The 8085-nt window shown below is 39.6% G+C and overlaps 1 non-coding gene across 1 annotated transcript; it reads right to left on the reverse strand.

Moving 5' to 3' along the window:
* Positions 1-6038: 6038 nt before the first annotated feature.
* LOC135672691 (5S ribosomal RNA) lies at positions 6039-6157 on the reverse strand. Its single transcript, XR_010513050.1, has one exon. It is a non-coding gene; the product is annotated as a 5S ribosomal RNA (ribosomal RNA).
* Positions 6158-8085: the final 1928 nt, after the last annotated feature.

Below are 8085 nucleotides of genomic sequence, written 5' to 3' on the forward strand. Positions count from 1 at the left end.
AAGGATTAGATATGATCCTTGCACACAAGGGTCACATCGCAAATAGAAATGGAATTGGATTTGTAAAAGGATTACATCAAAATCCTACCACTTTCATAAAAGGACCTACATTACATGTTTCCTCTTATATGAAATGCAGCTTTTGTTGCAAATCCGGACATATTGCCTACAAATGCCCATTTAGGAAAATTAGTTCACAAAAATTAATATGGGTTCCTAAAGAAACTATAAAGAATTCAATCATAAATAACAAAGTGTTAGGACTCTAGCTTGGAGAGTCCTAATTGAGAGGGACAATCATGTAAAAATGTTAGGACTCTAGCTAGGAGAGTCCTAATTGAGAGGGACATTCTGTTAGGACTCTAGCTAGGAGAGTCCTAATTGTGAGGGGCATTCATGTAGGAGGTTTTTTCTTAGAGAAGAATTAGGAGTTGTAAGGGAATAGGAGTCTTGAGTAGGAGTCCTATTAGGAGTTGGTTAGAAGTAAGAGTCTTAAGTAGGAGTCATATTAGGAGTTAGGGTTTAGAAGTCCTATAAATAGCCATGTATTCCTTCTCTTTTCTTAAGCAATAGATGAATCTTTTCTGCAGCCTTTGAGCAGCAACTTGAAGGGAGGAACCCCTATAGAGTTCCAAGGAGGCCGATCCCCTAAAGAGATCAACCCCAAGTTTAGAATCTGCAAGGGTTCTAACACCTGGTATCAGAGCAGCGTTCTTGGCGTCTCGCTGCCCTTCCACAGCCATCCATCAACCCTCTACAACCATCCAAAGCAATTCCCACAATTGCTTAAAAGATCGTCACCGAATTCCGTAATCATCTCCACCACCACGGATCATCCTTTGATCTCCCCGTGAATTGCAACAGGTTTTGGTTTCCTACCTTACTGCTGCTGCAATTTAGTTATCCTTATTCGAAAATCCAAAAAAAAAAAAAAAAAACCGTTCCTATATTGCTGCATAAACTTTTCGTCACAAAGTTTTCATCTCTACGACGAAAGATACATTGCAGAATTCCAACCGCATAGCACCATCTGTTTGATCTTGCTACTGTGCTTTTTCTATCCAAATTTCTACGAAATTTTTATGACATCTTTGACACTTCTTAACAGTGGATTTCCCTTTGGTTTCATCAAAAAAATTCTAAAATATAAACTACTGATCTTTTATGTCCAATCTGCTGCACTTGAATTGCAGAATTCAAGCCGCATAGCACCGTCTGTTTGATCTTGCTACTGTGCTTTTTCTATCCAAATTTCTACGAAATTTTTATGACATCTTTGACACTTCCTAACAGTAGATTTCCCTTTGGTTTCATCGAAAAATTCTCAATATAAACTACTGATCTTTTATGTCCAATCTACTGCACTTGAAAATCTATGCTGCAGAAAATTTTAGCGGCATATCGTTGCCTTAACCCATCTATTTGCAATATTTTTTGAATGAAATTTCTTATACACTTCATAGATCATCTTGGCTTCCATCTAAGATTGATCTATTAAGAAATTCATCTCTAAAACTGATTTTTGTGTTGCTATAAATTTTCATCGTAAACTGCTGAAATTTTTCGACGAGAATTCTGCTATCACAACTTGCACCAATTTCCTTGCTGTTATACTGCCGAAATTTTCTTGATTAAATTAGTCATCCTTGCTGTCATATAAACTGTGATTTTGCTATCAATTCCCTCCTCAATTCTCTCAAGTTTTTGGTGGAAATTACGTCGAGAAACCGCTGTTTCTTCGACGACAATTCTGCTCTTACAAGACAGCACATACTTGCTGCAACTTCCACTGATTTCTCTGAAACCTTTGCTGCCATCTACCATAGATCCAAAACTTTCATCCACAGCCCTAAAACTCCACCAAACCACACCCTCAAACTGCACCCAAAACAGCCACAAAACAAGCCTAAATCGTAGCCTACATCCACCGATCCACCAACCCTTTCGACCATCACTTCTCTCAACCTATACATGCCTTTAACCTGACAACAAAAGAGAGATCTTAACATCATAGATTTGGAGGCATATACTTTGGCATCTAAGGAGGCAATCGATGCTAAATTCGAAGCCTTGGAGGCGCGAATGAAGGATAAGATTCGGATGCTCTTTACCGAACTCAGATTTGGCCGACCACTAAGCCCGAAGAAATCACATCAAGGAGAGAGCTTTGCCCAATCACACCAACCCCAAAGATATGACTTCCAAGAGAGGGGAAGCTCTATGACCAACCCCAACTATCCATGCATGAGAGTGGACTTCCCTAGATGGGAAGAAGGAGACCCGATTGGTTGGATCTCGCGCGCGGAGCGATATTTTCGGTACCACAAAACCGCGGATGTATCTATGGTGAAAATTGCAGCTATACATCTTGAAGGTGATGCTATACAGTGGTTTGACTGGTTTGAACATACTTATGGAGTCCTTTCATGGCGACAATTCAAAGAAGGACTGCTGATTCGCTTCAGACCAACCGATTACGAGAATATTGACGAACAACTAGCAAAGATCCAACAAACCTCCACCATTCAGGAGTACCAAACCAGGTTTGAAAGGTTATCTAATCAAACTCATGATTGGTCTCAAAAACAGCTATTGTGGACCTTCATTGAGGGCTTGAAGCCGGAGATCCGAGGAGAAGTTAAAGCGCGACAACCGTATACGCTTATGGCAGCCATCTCTTTCGCACGACATCAAGAGGAGCAATTGAACCATGAAGCTCGGAGGACTAGGGTCTCTCCTCAACCAGTAATATTGAAGCCCTTAGCCCCCCCTACTGTCGACCAAGTCCCTACACTAAAGAGGTTAACAAGAGAAGAGCTTCGGGAGCGATATGCGAAGGGGTTATGTTGGCATTGTGACGAGCCGTGGAGCCGTGAGCATCGCTGTAGTAAAGGGGGACTTGTTATGATTGAACCGATAGAAGAAGAGGTCATTGAACATCCAAAAGAGAGCCTTGACCATGAAGAAGAAGATGCAGAAGAAGAGCCACAACCGACCGAAGTTACGGTACATACACTAGCTAGCTACTCAAACCCGCAAACGATGAAAATTGGAGGCCTTCTCAAACAACAACCAATCACTGTTCTCATCGACACGGGCAGTACTACTAACTTCCTAAATAGTAAGCTTACTGTTCGGATATCATTACCTATCGGGAATCGCTGCAGGTTTGATGTTAAGGTCACCGACGGACGGATTTTGAATTGTGATCATAGGCGCTTGCAGGAGAAACTATTGCTGCAGGACCAAGAGATAATTGCAGATTTCTTCCTTCTCCCTCTTAACAATCATGAGGCCATGCTCAGAATTAAATGGTTGACGACATTAGGTGATATTTCTTGGAATTTTATGAAACTAATTATGAAATTTTACAGTAAGGAGAAACAGGTGACATTGCACGGGAAACGTGGGGGCGACATAACAACGATTTGCACACAACAAATGGAGAATGTTTTGCATAAAGCATGCAGCGGCTTTTTGGTACAACTTGAGCAGCAAACTAAGGGAGAGCCAACAGAATTTGAAGATCCAAATCTACTTCCTTTGCTTGCTGAATTTTCAAATAAATTTGACGAACCGCGCAACCTACCTCTTACCTATCGGCATGATCATTGTATAATGATTCTTCCAGGCAAATCTTCAGCAAATGCTCAGTCATATCAGTATCCACATCTCCAGAAGGATGAAATAGAAATGATTATAAAAGAGATGCTCGAAACAGGAGTTATTCGGCCAAGTTGCAACCTCTACTCTTCGCCGGTGCTACTTGTACGCAAGAAGGACGGAACAAGGCGAATATGTGTTGATTACCGAGCTCTCGATGGCATAATCATCAAGGACAAATACTTTATTCTAGATGAATTGCTAGATGAATGGGAGCACAAATCTTTACAAAGCTGGACCTTTGATCCGGGTATCATCAAATACGAGCATGCGAAGAAGACATATGGAAAACCACCTTTTGAACACACAACAACCACGAATTTTTGCTTTCTTCAACAAAAGGTGGAATATCTTAGGCATATCATATCAGAGGAAGGTGTGGCAGTGGACCCCTTCAAAATTGGAGCAATGCAAAACTGGCCGACCTCGAGAAACATAAAATTGCTACATGGCTTTCTCGGTTTAACAGGCTACTTCCGCAAGTTCGTGAAAAACTATGGAAAGATCAGTGCACCACTTACTTCCTTACTAGAAAAAGATGTCTTCCAATGGTTGGACAGAGCCTCCGCTGCCTTCGACAAACTTAAGGCAGCCATGACGACGATGCCGGTGCTAACACTACCAGATTTCAATCGACCCTTCATTATTGAGGCCGACACATCTGGAGTCAGAATTGGAGCCATTCTCATGCAAGATGGTCGACCACTCACATACACTAGCAAGGCATTATCTCCCTCCGATCAAAATATGTCAACATTTGATAAGGAGATGCTCGCCATTGTGCGCGCAGCAATGAGGTGGAGATTGTACTTGATCAGGCGATACTTTCAAATCAAGACCGACCATAAAAGCCTAAAATATCTCTTGGAGCAGAAGATATCTTCCCCCGAGCAGCAAAAATGGGTAACAAAACTTCTTGGATTTGATTTTGGAATAACTTACAAAAAGGGGAAAGAGAATGTTCTTGCAGATGCGCTTTCGCAACTACCTGAGCAAGTTGAAGTTTCGACCGTTTCACTTCCGACTAGCGACTTCCTTGAGGATATTAAGATGGAATGGCAGGAAGATTCAGATACTAGTAAGATTATAAAAAAATTGGAGGAAGCACCAAGCCCCATGGCTCATTACAATTGGGACTCAAAAGAATTACACTATAAGGGACGCATTGTGCTTGTGACAAATTCTACTTGCATCTTCAATAGCAGATTTTGGACAAAGTTATTCTATATGCAGGGTACTAAATTGAAAAGGAGTACGACATATCACCCACAAACCAACAGCCAACCGAAAGTTTTAAACAGGTGCTTGGAGACAGCCCAAAGCCACCCACCAAATATGACTACCCAAAGAGAACTCTAGACCCAGCCAAGTGCCATTATTGATCGACGGATCGTGACTCGACGACGACGACCCACTAATGAAGTGCTAATACAGTGGGCGAACCTACCAAAAGAAGATGCCACTTGGGAGAACTATGACAACTTGAAGATCAAATTCCCATAATTCATGAATCATCAGCCTCGAGGACAAGGCTGATTTGAAGAGGGCGGGTCTGTTAGGACTCTAGCTTGGAGAGTCCTAATTGAGAGGGACAATCATGTAAAAATGTTAGGACTCTAGCTAGGAGAGTCCTAATTGAGAGGGACATTCTGTTAGGACTCTAGCTAGGAGAGTCCTAATTGTGAGGGGCATTCATGTAGGAGGTTTTTTCTTAGAGAAGAATTAGGAGTTGTAAGGGAATAGGAGTCTTGAGTAGGAGTCCTATTAGGAGTTGGTTAGAAGTAAGAGTCTTAAGTAGGAGTCATATTAGGAGTTAGGGTTTAGAAGTCCTATAAATAGCCATGTATTCCTTCTCTTTTCTTAAGCAATATATGAATCTTTTCTGCAGCCTTTGAGCAGCAACTTGAAGGGAGGAACCCCTATAGAGTTCCAAGGAGGCCGATCCCCTAAAGAGATCAACCCCAAGTTTAGAATCTGCAAGGGTTCTAACACAAAGTTAGTGGGTCAATTTTTGAGGCACCCAAAATCAAATGGGTACCTAAAAATCATCCTCTTTTGTAGACAAACCCACAAGCTAGGAGCAAGAGATGGTATCTCGATAGTGGATGCTCAAGACATATGACTGGAGATCCATCTCATTTCTCTATGCTCACTAGCAAAGAAGAAGGGTACGTTACCTTCGGAGACAACAACAATGGCAAAATCATTGGCAAGGGAACTATTGGTAACAAATTTAATTTTAACATGACTAAAGGTTACATCGTTAGATTTGAATCAAATATGTGCATTATTGAAAAACCAAATCATAACATGACTATGATTGCTTTAAAACAAAATAATGTCTATACCATCTTTTTTTTGGTAAGTTTTTAAAAGGAGTGCAACGCGAGGACTTCCCAGGGGGTCACCCATCCTAGTACTACTCTCACCAAAGCACGCTTAACTTCGGAGTTCTGATGGGATCCGGTGCTTTAGTGCTGGTATGATCGCACTCTAATGTCTATACCATCAATCTTGATGAACTAAGTAATGAAATGTGCTTCTCCGTCGTAAATGATGATGCTTGGCTTTGGCATAGGAGATTAGGCCATGCAAGCATGAAAACAATATCTAAGATCTCATCTCAAGAATTAGTACGAGGAATTCCAAATATAAAGTTTATTAAGGACAAAGTATGCGATGCATGTCAATTAGGCAAACAAATAAAAACAAGCTTCAAACCAAAAAATCAAATTAGCACTACTAGACCATTACAATTGATCCATTTGGACCTATTTGTACCAATTGATACAATAAGTCTAGGTGGAAGCAAATATGTTTTTGTGATTGTGGATGACTACTCTAGATACACTTGGACCTATTTCTTAGCTCACAAAAGTGATTGCTTCAAGTGTTTCTCTAAATTTTGTAAACTCACTCAAAACGAAAAAGGCTTCATGATTTCATCAATTCGGAGTGATCATGGTGGTGAATTCCAAAACCGTGACTTTCAAAATTTTTGCGAAAGTAATGGGTACAATCACAACTTCTCAACTCCAAGAAATCCTCAACAAAATGGAGTAGTTGAAAGGAAAAATAGAAACCTACAAGAAATGGCAAGAACTATGTTGAATGAACATAGTTTACCTAAGTACTTTTGGGCCGAAGCCGTAAATACGGCTTGCTACATCATGAATAGAGTCCTAATAAGACCATCCTTATCCAAAACTCCCTATGAATTATGGAATAACAAAAAACCAAACATCTCTTATTTTAAAGTTTTTGGTTGTAAATGCTTTATTTTAAATGAAAGGGATGCTTTAGGAAAATTTGATGCTAAATCCGATGAAGGCATCTTTCTTGGTTATTCTTCCGTTTCTAAAGCTTTTCGGGTTTTTAATAAAAGAACTTTAGTAATTGAAGAGTCTATTCATGTAGTTTTTAATGAAGTTTCCGATTTAAAGAAAAATGATTTTGATGATGATCTTGGTTTTGATAATTTGAATTTAAATAAACCCTCTCCTCAAAATAGCCATTTGAATGCATCTTCTTCCGAAATTTCTTTACCAAAAGAATGGAAGTATATAGATGCTCATCCAAACGAGCAAATTATAAGAGATACATCAAAAGGGGTTCAAACTCGTTCTTCTTTCAAAAATTTCTGTGCTAACGCGGCTTTTCTTTCTCAAATTGAACCTAAATGCATTGACGAAGCCTTAAAAGATGATTTTTGGATCATTGCAATGCAAGAAGAATTGAACCAATTTGAGAGGAATGAGGTATGGAAGCTTGTTCCTAGACCAAGTGACCACTTAGTCATAGGTACTAAGTGGGTCTTTAGAAACAAGCAAGACGAAAATGGTATCGTGGTTAGAAACAAGGCTAGATTAGTGGCCAAAGGTTTCAACCAAGAAGAAGGTATCGATTACGAAGAAACCTTCGCTCCCGTGGCTCGATTAGAAGCCATAAGGATGCTCCTTGCCTATGCTAGTAGTAATAATTTTAAACTATTTCAAATGAATGTTAAAAGTGCTTTCTTGAATGGTTTTATTTCCGAAGAAGTATTTGTCGAACAACCTCCCGGATTTGAAAATTCTCTTCTTCCTAATCATGTATTCAAATTGACTAAAGCTCTCTATGGCTTAAAACAAGCTCCTAGAGCTTGGTATGAAAGGCTTAGTTCCTTTCTTATTTTAAATAATTTTACCAAAGGCAAGGTTGATACTACATTGTTTATTAAACATTTTGAAAATAATTTTCTTATTGTGCAAATTTATGTTGACGATATTGTGTTTGGCTCTTCGGATGAATCACTATGTGAATCATTTGCCAAATGTATGAGTCTTGAATTTGAAATGAGTTTAATGGGTGAATTAACTTTCTTTTTGGGATTACAAATCAAACAACTTAGTGATGGTATATTTCTTAACCAATCCAAATATA

The sequence above is a fragment of the Musa acuminata genome, chromosome BXJ1-4, assembly GCF_036884655.1.
Source record: "Musa acuminata AAA Group cultivar baxijiao chromosome BXJ1-4, Cavendish_Baxijiao_AAA, whole genome shotgun sequence".
Taxonomy (NCBI): domain Eukaryota; kingdom Viridiplantae; phylum Streptophyta; class Magnoliopsida; order Zingiberales; family Musaceae; genus Musa; species Musa acuminata.